This window comes from Acanthopagrus latus, chromosome 12 (assembly GCF_904848185.1).
Source record: "Acanthopagrus latus isolate v.2019 chromosome 12, fAcaLat1.1, whole genome shotgun sequence".
Classification (NCBI taxonomy): Eukaryota; Metazoa; Chordata; class Actinopteri; order Spariformes; family Sparidae; genus Acanthopagrus; species Acanthopagrus latus.
Genome location: NC_051050.1, coordinates 8910932 through 8922938, shown reverse-complemented (window position 1 = coordinate 8922938; position 12007 = coordinate 8910932). Strand labels below are relative to the sequence as shown.

The 12007-nt window shown below is 43.0% G+C and overlaps 1 protein-coding gene across 1 annotated transcript in view; it reads left to right on the top strand.

The window, feature by feature from the left end:
• The first annotated feature begins 248 nt into the window (after window positions 1-248).
• cntfr (ciliary neurotrophic factor receptor) overlaps window positions 249-12007 on the top strand; it is a 228740-nt gene continuing 216981 nt past the window's right edge. Inside the window, exon 1 of the mRNA XM_037118120.1 lies at window positions 249-495. The gene's annotated coding sequence lies outside the window, so the exon portion shown is untranslated. The remainder of the gene's footprint in view (window positions 496-12007) is intronic.

The following is a 12007-nucleotide window of genomic DNA, read 5'->3' as shown; positions in this document are numbered from 1 at the left end:
TGTGTGTGTGTGTGCGTGTGTGCGTGTGCATATCATGTGTGTGGGCTGTTCCCTCCACTACCCTGAGCGGTGGCTAGGGGGTGCACTGTGGACACGGTGTGTGTGTGTATAAGCAAGAGAGAGAGAGGGGGAGAGAGATAGAGAGAGAGAGAGTGTGTGTGTGTGTGTGTGTATGTGTGTGTCTGTAATGTATTCCTGCCTGTGGCTGGGCTGGTCACATGGGGAGAGAGCAGGCTGTTTAAAACAGCCTCTGCTCTCTCACTCAGAGCAGTGTGAGACACAGAGACAGACGCACACGTTCTCTCTCTCTCCCTCTCCTTCACGCGCGCACACACACATGCTCATGCACGCAGGCGGCAACTTTCCTCTCTCGGACTGACACAGCACACACGCCGGGATAGACACTCTCCCCTCGCTACAGTGCAGAAGAGGATAAAGAGTGACAGATCAGGAAAAAAAAAAAAAAAAGAAGTACAGAAAAAGAGGAGGTTCCCAGTGAGTAGCCAATTGATTTTCATATTTTTTTCTTGTTTTGTTTTCAGTGGGGGGGACTTTGCTCATCTTCATCGCTGTCTGACCGGGGACCTGACGGGGACTGAGAGAGGGACAGAGAGTTGGATGGAAGGAGGAGAGAAAAAAAAAAAAAGAAAAGAAGGGAAGGTGACAGAGGAGAGCGGAGATGTGGTGCTGTAGTGCAACATCGGGATACCTCTCCATCAATCTGTCCCTCTGTCTGTGGGATCTAACGCTGTTAATTAGCAGGGTGCGCTTGGAATGAGAGGAATGCCATTGCGCGGAGCTGGAGTGGGGCTTGCTTCGGACTCTTGTTCGTTCCTGTGCGTCTATGTCCCCTCTGTCTTTTGGTGTTGTGTATGCCGGCTGCGTTGTGGTGGTCAGCCGGACCGATAGAGCAGATTCCCTGAGACACATGCTGCCTGAGCTGTGATTAATAGAAAACCATTGATATGCAGATGGAAGAGGATAGAACACGGCACTCTTTCTCCAGTGATATGAGTGATGTCTCAGCAGCGCGGGGGGTGGACGACGACGACAGGGGACAGTCGCTGCCTCTCCTCCTCCTAATCCCTGCTGTCCAACTGTCTCTGTATCTGTTTGTCCCTCTCTGTCTTACTGACTCTCTCATCCTTCCTTCCCTGCTCGTTTTTGTTTGCCGCCGCTGGTCTCTCTCGCTTTCTGACACCCTCTCCCAGTTCTTACAATCCTCTGCTATCTCTGTCTTTGCATGAACTTTTTTCCCCTGTCTCCATCTGTAGCTCTACATGCTCTTTTTTTCATCCAACTCCTCACTCTCTATCTCATTTTCTCCCCCACGCTGGTACATGCGGGTGTTCATAGTAGATTCCACAGTTGCGTAGCAAGAGAGAGGATCGCAGAGTTGTGAGGAGGGAGGGGAGGGTGGGGAGGGAAAGGGAGAAGAAAGAGAGGAATGAAGGAGAAAGTGGAAGGAGGGGAGGGTAAGGGAGGGGGGCATTGAAAAGGCTGACACTGGCTTGGACAATTAGCCCAGGGAGTCCGTCCTGGGGTGCTATTCTGAGAGGGGCTTTGGCCCCTGGGCCCTGGGCACTGGGTCACGGGATGCCTTGACCCCTCCAGTCGACAGCTAGGCATGGGAGCCATTATCACGGCCTGATTGATTAGCACCGAGCGGAAATCCCTTTTCTCTTCTCTCCTTAGGAGAAAGAGACGGGAGCTTTTTGTCCTTTTGCGGCTGCTGGTTTGGTATCTGCCTGTCTGAATGTGGAAAGCTCTGGCTCTTTTTTTTTTCTTTTTCTAATGTTGTCAGTTATAGCTTCTCTCTCTGGGGTTGTCTCTTGATCTCTCACTGTCTTTCTCCTAGCTCCTCAACACGTGTCATGTGTGTGGGCTGGAGTTTGTTTAATATTTATTTAACCAACAAGACAGTTGCCCTCTTAGAAAGATGCTGCAAAGACTTGTTTGGGGACTTCTTCATATTCAGACATCTGATCAGATTTTCACATTAGTTCTTTCATTTTCATGGTTCATTGAGTCTCTGTTTTGTGCACCTGCAGAGGTAGTTAGTGATGCATTTCATGTGCTACCTGGAAGTTGTGGAGAAATCAAGCAGTATAGGGACATGAACAAAAACCAAGCGATAAAAAGACGTGTAGGAAAATGTGATAAAACACAACAGTGGTCGGGGGACAGCTTGGGAAAATGAGCTCCTCGCTCCAGTCTGTGTGTTTCCCTTATATTGTGTCTCCATCTCCATCTCATTTCTCTGTTTTGAACTTCCCATCCCTTGCTAACTCTCGCTACTTTTCACTCTCCCTCAACCCCCCCCCCAGACTCGGAGTTTAGCAGGGTGTTTAGCCCAGCTCACGGCTGATCAAAGCAGTGTGTGTCAGACTGGGCTTAGCCCAGGCACTCCTAATGGAGCACCGTTTTCATGCCTAGTTGGTGGTGGAGCGGGAGGGAGAGATGGGAGGTTGCTGGGGGGGTTGCAAATAGAAAGAGTGACAGAAAGAGTTCAAGGGAGGGAAAGACTGCTAGACAGACAGGCAGACGGAAAAAGGGGCACAAATAACGATGCAAGCAAGCAGATGAGGGCAGGCAGTCAGAGGGAGGGAGACCATGGTGATTAACAAGCAAAATAGGCAAAAGATGAAAAGTGAGGGAAAAGGACAGAAGGCAAGAAGGAGAAAAGACAGTTGCTGTCAAAAGCACACAGAAGGGCTACAAGCCCAAAGACAGGCAAACAGAGAGACAGGCAGTGAATGCCTTTCCAGCCCTTGTAGTGGAGGGACACAGCACCAAGAGGGCATACAGTTTAGGCCAGCACAGGATAGCTCCCACACATGGTTTGGTTTTAGGTTGGAAGCAACACCAGACGGGAAGAGGCCTGTGTGTGTGTGTGTGTGTGTGTGTGTGTGTGTGTGTGTGTGTGTGTGTGAGAGAGAGAGAGAGAGAGAGAGCGAGAGAGAGAGAGTGTGAGAGTGTGTGAGAGTGAGAGAGATATATGCAAAGAGATAAGGAGAATAAGGCAGACTTGTGTTTGTGTGCCTGTGTGCATGGTAAGCGTCTGTGTGCCAGTCTGTGGTCGCCTGTATGCCAAGCACCAATACAGATAGCATGTAAATGTAAAATACATTGTTTTAACAGACTATTAAAAGCTGTCAAGACTTGTCCAACAATGAAATTGTATGTCTTATTAAGACATTTTTTGCAAGAGAGAAGAATTTATCAGTATGGTAGGAACAAAAGTTACTATTCTGACCTTGAGAAACAAAAAGTCTTTGAATTGGAGGATGGTACTTACATCTTGTTAAGGGGTCTGTGATGACTGAGAAATAGACAATGGTGACATTTTAAAATGATTCTCAAGGAACTGAGAGGTAAACATTGATTGAGAAGTGATGTCAGGGTTGATCAACTCTCTTAAAGACAGCTAGAACAGTGTTAAAAGTAAAAGTGTATTTCTGAACCTTTCCTCCATATTCACATTCTTTATTTTTTCTGTCTCTTCTCCATCTTGCAGCTTGCTTTCTCAAGTTTTCGTCTTTATCCCCCAATATATCTTTTCCAATCCATTTACTTCTCCTTCCTCCCTTCCTCAACCTCTCTCTGTTGCTGTCTCCTCACCCTTCCCTCTCCCCCCTCATCCTTCACTTCTACTCTCTCAGGTCCACTTACCTTCTCTTCTACACTCCTTTTTTTTTCCTCCTCCTCGCCTCTCCTCTCTTCTCCCATCCCCATCTCCCAAATGCTGGTGTTTATGCTTCAGACAGAAGAAAGGTAAGGTAAAACTAGGATAATATTTCCCCTAACATACTTACTGCCTGGGTAAACATCCTCCGACAGATGTCCGAGCGTGGGCCTGATCAGAGGTGGGCGGGGAATCTCGCTGCTGTAACGTACACAAAGGGCTACAAATTGGAAGCCGGTGTGGAGAATGGGGGGATAGAGGAGTTGGGAGGTATGGAGGTAGAGTCAGTGACTTCTCGCCTTGAAAACTTAACAGTATCTTGAAGGTTGGGTTCTTAATCGTTTTTCTTTAGCAATGTTAAGACTAAATTTATCAGGGTTCTTACCTCTAGCTGGCAACGGCAATCGCTATCTCTTGTTGGAAGGACAAACATTACTTTATCTTATTACCTAATTAATTAATCTGACAGTTGAAGCCTTTGGCTGCAGTCTGGTTCATGTGATCTCTGCAAGCAGGTGTCCAAACACGGCTAAAGATGGACTGTTAGAATAAGAACAGGCACTCTCTAAAAAGGCTGCACGTAATGATTATTTTCATTGTTGATTAATCTCTTGGTTATTTTCTCGATTAATCTATTAGTTGTTTTGTTGATAAAATGAAGTGAAGTTGGAAATCAGTCCAAGTCCAATAAGAAGTCACCCATGTCTGAAATTTTCTGTTTACAGTCAGTAGTAAAGAAACCAACTAGACGTTCACATTTAAGAAAGTGGATAAAGGGAAGTTTGACTTCTATGCTAAAGAAAATTACTTAAACTCATCAAACTAATATGAAAGTAGATGCAATTTGTTTAATAGCTGACAACAAATTGGTTATTGATTGTTTCTTAGAGGTGAAAGTGATGTTCACCTTTTTGTCCAACCAGCAGTCCAGAACCCAAAGATTCTTTACTCTTCATGCTTTATTATCATAAATGACAAAGAAAAGCAGCTTATCCCTGTATTTAAGAACCAGCAAGTGTTTGACATCTTTGTTCGAAAAACAGTTAAAAATAGTTGGCAATTAATTATGTTTCCACTGACTCCTTAGTTCTGCTAAATCCGCTCTCTAACATCACTGTGCAATTGCAAGTGGATGGTTCAGCAACAATCAGAGAGGTGATTTCCCGTGTGATTCCTGTATATTTAACTGACCTTTTGATGTCAGTCTCATTTCATTCATGTATCTACAAGTATTGCTTGTGTACAAGTAATAGCTGTGGAAGGCTAAGAAAGATAAACCTGTGTTGACTGTGTCAGACATATTTTATCAGTATTTCACAACACATATTGCTCATCGGATTTATTTCCAGTTGCAACCGAAATTGTTTAAATTCAATAAAACTACCATTAATAACTGGATTCAAAATGTAACAAGCCAATTCGCTAGATTTGGATTTGATAAAATACTCTTGAACCTCAACTCTGGGCGAGGCTAGAAGTAGTAAGGAGTGTACAAAATAAATAGGAGATTTTGAGAAAGCGTGTTTCTGTCTACATGCACGCATCAGAGACAGTTTACAGACCTCCTAAATAAATGCAGGCGAGAGCTTTGTGCGCAACAAGCTTCCAAACGGCAGCAAAGACATGAGAAAGCCAGCGCTCCTCTCCTCGCGATGCACGGCTCCCACGCTTTCTCCTTCTTCCCCTCGTTCACTCTTTAGTTAGATATGCCACTTGCTGTGTGCTTTTATCTACACGCACCTAAGGCTGTAAAAAACATGACAAGATTTTGTTAAGATTTGGCCCCAATTAAGCAGCCTCACATGCATTTCAGAGATCTGCATTTTACGACGGTTTCCTCTGTGCGCCCTGAGCTGGAAGATCTGGCTCGGAGGGGGACTTGGTGTGTAATTATTTCGGTAATCCGCGAGAACTCTTGTGCTTTCTTTGTACATTTTTAATACAGCGAGGACATGCTGATATTAAACCACTCTCTAATGCCATAACTCATGACATGTCCTCTAACTGTGGATCAGAACCTTAAATTGCCGAACGCTGTGAAATGTGAGCATCTCTTCTTGTATTCCCCCTTTTCTTTTTGCTCTATTCATGTGTTCGCTTGCTTTTGAGACAGTCTGTCAATCTGCCTATTTGTCTGCCAACTTATGTGTGTTCTAGTGGGTCAGTGTGTGTGTGTGTCAACTTGTGTGTATATCTGCTTGCCTCCGCTGCATTTTACATCCTTAGACAGCTCTCCATTCAGCCCCCGTAGCATTCTTGCCTCTCACCAGGCAATAAAAGAGTTTGTCTCCTCAAACTTTCTGATCAAAGCAAACGGGGGATGAAAGGAGCGAAATGGATAAACCCGTTAATGAATATGCATATCACTCACTCACCCCTCCAACGCTTACACTAGCCCATACCCTTTTCTACACACACGCACACACACGTACACGCACGCACTCGCACACACACACACGCTTACACGCACACACACACACTTACACACACACACACACAGAGCTGCCTCCAAGAGTAGGGGCAAGCTTCCTTGAAGGTCTTTTTCTCCCATTGCTAGTTAACATCTGGGAGACATACCATTAACATACTGGTGGACCAACATGCTACCTGACAGCAGCTGCACATTTAAGTCTGTATGTTAGAAACATGCACACGTATTTTTGCATTCTGACGGATAAAGTGCTTTCTTTAGACACATAACAAGAATTTCCTCAGACATAGGCATAATCTATGTTTAAGTGCATCTTGAGGATAAGCAGAGTAGAGTAGATGTACCTCCAGGCTACAGTACAATATAGCGCAGCATGTATGCAGTAAGGGAATACATGAAGATGTGTGTGAGAGAATCATAAGCTAATTCTTGGGATACATGTGTGATGTGTACATCCATCCATCCACCAATCAACTCATCCACTCACGCTCCAATGGGACAGCCATCTGGAGCAATTTGGGGTTCAGTATCTTGTTCAAGGACACTTCCACATGCAGATCAACCCTCCAATTATTGGATGACCTGCTCTAACACCTGAGCCTACAGCTGTCCATCCATCCGTCTTTACCTGTCAATTTTCACTGTGCAGTATTATTGACTAACTTGCCACATGCTTTTATTTTCAATCGGCACATGTATTGCTTGCTTTTCTGCTACTTTCTTTTCTAAGATGATTGACCCTGGTGCTAGCTGGTGGTCACACCAGATAAATGAAAATTAATTACAAGAGATCTATGATGCTTTTTAATTCTTTCCCTTCCCTTCATTATTTTATAAAAGTTCTTGAGAATGTGAAAGATCTTGAAAGTTAAAAAGGTCAAAGTCACACAAAGGGAAGCTCCTCTCTCCGACAGAAAGCACTGCCCCTGAAATGCCTCGTCAGTATTCAGTAGTTGCTTTTAATTTTGTGACGTCACACTATGTCATCATGTCACACATATGGTTGATTTATGCCCCATGGCCAGCTTAGCATGTAAGAACTGAGGATGTTCTGTTGTTGGTAGTACTGCGTCAGGTATGCATGAGCTGACCAATCAGAAGACACTGGGTATTTGGGGGGGGGGGCATTAAAGAGACATGAGATAAAAAAAAAAATGTTTCAGACACAGGGGGAATAAAGTGCTGTTGGTTTTGGGTCATTAAGCATGTAAACCTGTTCAAACCCAAAATAAGATTATGAACCTGACCGTGAACATAATGTGTGTCCTTTTGAATTATATTACATTGTTATATGTAGCTCTATGTTGGCATGTGAAATGTTTACAGCATCTATTTAAATGGGCCGGATTAATTGAACTAATGTGAATGTTAGATTTTATTTATGAGTAACTCTGTAGCTTTTCATCCATTCGTCCACAGGTTTGTTGACACCTCTGTGGTTCTGTTTGCCAAATAGCTGTGATCAGCACTGTCAGATGTAACCAATATCTCTTGACCTTTCCCCCCTTGACTGCTCATCTATGTTATCGGGTGTGAATGTGGCATTATCCTACCCACCGTGAGCACTGAAATCAATTATTTGTGCAATCACCTGCTCCTTTGAAGACATGAATGGCTGTATGACCGCAAAAGAGGAGACACTTACATTTTGATGTGTGCATTAATCATTTACTATCAGCGTACTGATAACCCTTTGATGTGCTTTTAAAAAAAAAAAAAAAAAAACCCAAGCACAACTTTTGTTCATTTGAACAGAACTGTTGTTTATAGTGGTTTTGAGGTAGTTTATCAATCTCAGTCTCAATGTTGATATGCATTTACTGCGTTAGAGGAAAGCTGGTAACTGAAGAGCCCAGCTGACAAGACTGTGGTTGCTTCTTGAGGAAAAGGAGAGAAATGCCTGAAAAAGTTGAGAGAATTACAACAGACACTGAAGACCCAACAGGACAGAGAAGATTCTCGGCATAGCTAACAATATGTGTGATTCTTGAGTGAGGGATTAAAAAAGACGAGAGGACTGGATAGATGACAGGTGAGGTTAGAAGAAGGCTAACAACAAAAGTGATTGTGGTCAGAGGAGGGGAGCGAGGAAAACAGAAGAACACAGGAGATTCAATTATGGGACAGAAGGTAGTTTTACTGAGGGATACCATCAGGCATGATTGGGACCAGAAGGAAGGTGGCAGAAGAGAGGAGACAATGAGAGGAGTGGATGGACCTTGCAGAGGCTGACAGCAAACATGATTGTGCTCAAATATGGGAGAGGAGGACTGGAAGCAATGGGAGGGTGAGTGGAGGAAATTGGAGGTTAGGGAGGACTATCAACAGACACGATTGTGATCAGTTTCTAGAGAGAGAAGACCGGATGCAAGGAAGAGAGTAAGACAAAGGAGGATGGTGAGCACATGGGAGCCTTGTACCGTCATGGCTGCTTGCTTGATTGAGGTCAGAGAAAAGGAAGAGGTGCAAAGATTAGAGAAGAAATGAGAGGGGACACGTTAGACAGAGTCAAAGGTGTGACGTGACAGTGGTCATTGCACACGAGACAACTGGAAGGAAAAGAGAGGACAAAAACACAGGAGCTTATCTGTCTTTTTTACTCTCACTAACTCACATAACTCGTACTCAGATTGAATTTTGTGTTTTCAAACAAGCGCATTTACAAGCTTGCAGCCGCAAGTGTGTTAAGTGCAGTTGCTGGTACAATTTTGATCCAAAATTTCCACAAATAACCTGAAAACATTAGTAAATTGGATGTTTGCCTTTGCACTGACAGTGTGACACTGTTTTTCTGGTTGTTGCTCATCATGCTGTATTCAGGTCTGCTCTCCTCGTACATCAGCAGTGGGATGCTGAAACACGGCTGTACTCGGCTGTTTTCTTGTTTCTCTCCTTTTGAAAATTCAAATTGAGACCTGACATCACCACGCCTGGGTGTAGAGAATGTTCACATCTCTGAGTACGTGCCATATTATTAATAATGCACTACGTTAAAAATGAATGAGGTTTCCATCATTCGAAAAATCAACATTAGGGCTCCCACTGTATGATAATGACATGCAGATATCTTCATCTGTTTTTTGGGGGGGATATTATTTATCTCAGCTATGAAATATATATAGACTGTTGAAAGGCTTTGGGCTTTGCCGCTGGCAGTGTCCACTGTAGGTGTGAGTTTGTGCAACATCATGTCTATCCACTGCCTATCCAGTTGGGTGCATGACGCTGCTGTCTTTACATGTGCATTTCTGCTTATGTCCATCTCTTTCCATATCCATCCATATTTGCCTGCCGGTTTGTGTATATGAACTTGCATTCATGCACAAGTGTGTGTATATGTGTGTGTTTGTGTCAGAGTGAGTGCCTCTCTCAGAGCCGTGGGCTTTTAATCTATTAAAGCCCGATCCTTAAACACTAATCAATGCACTCTTTTATATTTCCATTACAGTGCAGAGGGAAAGGGATAAATAAAGCATGACAGTGGAGCTCAGTAGTGGCCACATAACGCTGAAAAATCCCAACGGTTTTTCAAATGCACGAGACAAGACTACACTTACTTGTGTCAAGAAACGGGTTGCTATGCGCTTGTGGTAATCTTTCATTCGAATTCAGTTTTGATACTAAATATAGCTTATTGCTGTCACGTGCCATTACCTTTCTGATGTTGGAAATTAGATATGCTAGTGATCCTTCTGTTTACTCTAATCAGCTTGACTGACATTGTTTTTGTTATTCTATGGTTGTTTTGACTGATTATTCTATCATTTTTTTTATTCTACATACATTCATGACATTTTTTATTGACACTGCGGGATGTGACACTAGGTCAGCTGATGAATTGATCTCAAAAACCAAATTATATTTGGTAGTTTCAAGCATTGTTTCACTTGGCTCTGACAACATCGCATTCATTGACTTCATTGCAAAGTACTTTCTAAATCTGGAAACATTTTGACAGCACTGCAGTGAAGTCTGGCGTGGCAAGAGACAAACAGCCAGATAATGAGAAGAGTTGTGAACAAGCCAGTAGTTTAGACGGTCAAATTTATTTTTCATTATTTATGATTTATTATTTAATTTAGTCTTTATTTGGCAATTTACTGTATGTCCCTCATTGTGCAAGAAAAATATGTTATTTTTGTTATTTATGTCACCCTTAAAAAGTTCAAGTAATTATTTTACCTTTACTTAAGACCAACTTCCTCTCAATCTAGAGTGCTATGATGTCTGGTCTTCATTAGAGGTGTCGTGACCCTAGTCGGATATTGATCGAAATTATGTCTTGAATCCTGACCTTTGAAATCAAAGGTGGAGATGAGGATTTAGCTATCAACAGAACTCAAACCCCTTTCTGCATCTCTGAAATCACCGCTGTGGAAATATTTTGCATTCCCGGTGAGTTAGGTCAACAACGCTTGTTGTCGACAAGAAAAACACAGTTTGTCTATGTATTGCATTGCAGAGAAAGTTTGGTAGAGGTGTTAATAAAGTGCACACGACAAAAGGGAATCACTAGATGACAGGTATCCTCTATGACTTCTCTTTCTTTGTTTACAGTTAGTTTCCAACTGACTGGTGAAATAAGTTATTGTTGCCTTTATAAGTTAATAAATTATTTAAATTTGACAGTAAGTCCTTAGTGTGTGGCATAAAACCAATGATACTACATTAGAGTAGACCATTGTAAAAATGGCATAGCCAATCAAGACTTTAAATCAAATCATGACCTTAAAATCAAAATCAAGTCAAACTGAATATTTGGAGAATCATGACACCCCTAGTCATTATACATCCTACTATCTGACAAAAAGTTGGAAACCTGTGCCTTAGTGTGATATCCTGCTCTTAAACTCTTAACTGCAGGCTGCCTGCACCCATTCATTCCTGCCACCAAATCAGTTGAAACTGTTGTGAATCTGAACTCGATCACCTTGATCTGTTGCCACTGTTATAAATCACATAATACAGAATATATGTCATTTAGCCACCATTCCTGGTGTTAAACTTTTTTCTGTTTAAAGCAACAAATTACCTCATGGAGAAAGATACTAGATTGTTGCTTCCCATCCCCAGATTGGTAGCTCGGTTCAAACGCCGTCAGCATATGATGAGAAGATGCTAATGATTCGTTGATGAATCAGAAAAGCTCAACGAAAGACGCCAATGCTTTGTATAAACAACTGACATTTAACAGGATGACGATTGTACACACTTGACACTTTCTCCTTTCAGTTAGTCACATAATTGCCTGTACTTGCATGAGAATCCTTGCCTCATGTCACTGCCCCCCCCCGCCCCCCCTTTAAATGTAGTGCTCCGTGTTGCATCATGCACTCCCTTTGGACCTTGTTTAACTGGTGATATATGCACTGCTGCATTCAGCCGTCAGGAGAGAACACTTTCAAGCTATGATGCCGACAATATGCACTCCCATTTTAAAAATGATTTACAGCAAATGACTGCAGTGCAACAGGAAGCCACAGTTGCCCCCTGACCCCCCCTCTTTCTCATTTAAACCCACTAAAGTGACAATATTTGCTGCTTCTCAGAGCAAACTTTATTAGCTATGTCTGCTTGTGTACATGTCCCTCAACCCCAATTAATTTAGTGTACTTAAGTGGCAGATTTGCATTAGACTGCACTTGCCTTTGGAGTATACTTTATTAGCGTTGTCTGGGTAACCCACACCATCACCCCCCCACACACACCCCCAACAGTCCCCTCAGTTCCACGCACACATTCATTTGACTGCACTTAGCCAACAGTATATTTCTTTGCAGGAGCGTATGTGTGTGTTTTTCCGCTCCACTGTGGTAGTTTATTAGCGATGTCTCCTTTGATAGTTAGTGTGCATGCTTGATTATGGCTGAAAGGGAGTGGGCTGGGCGCTG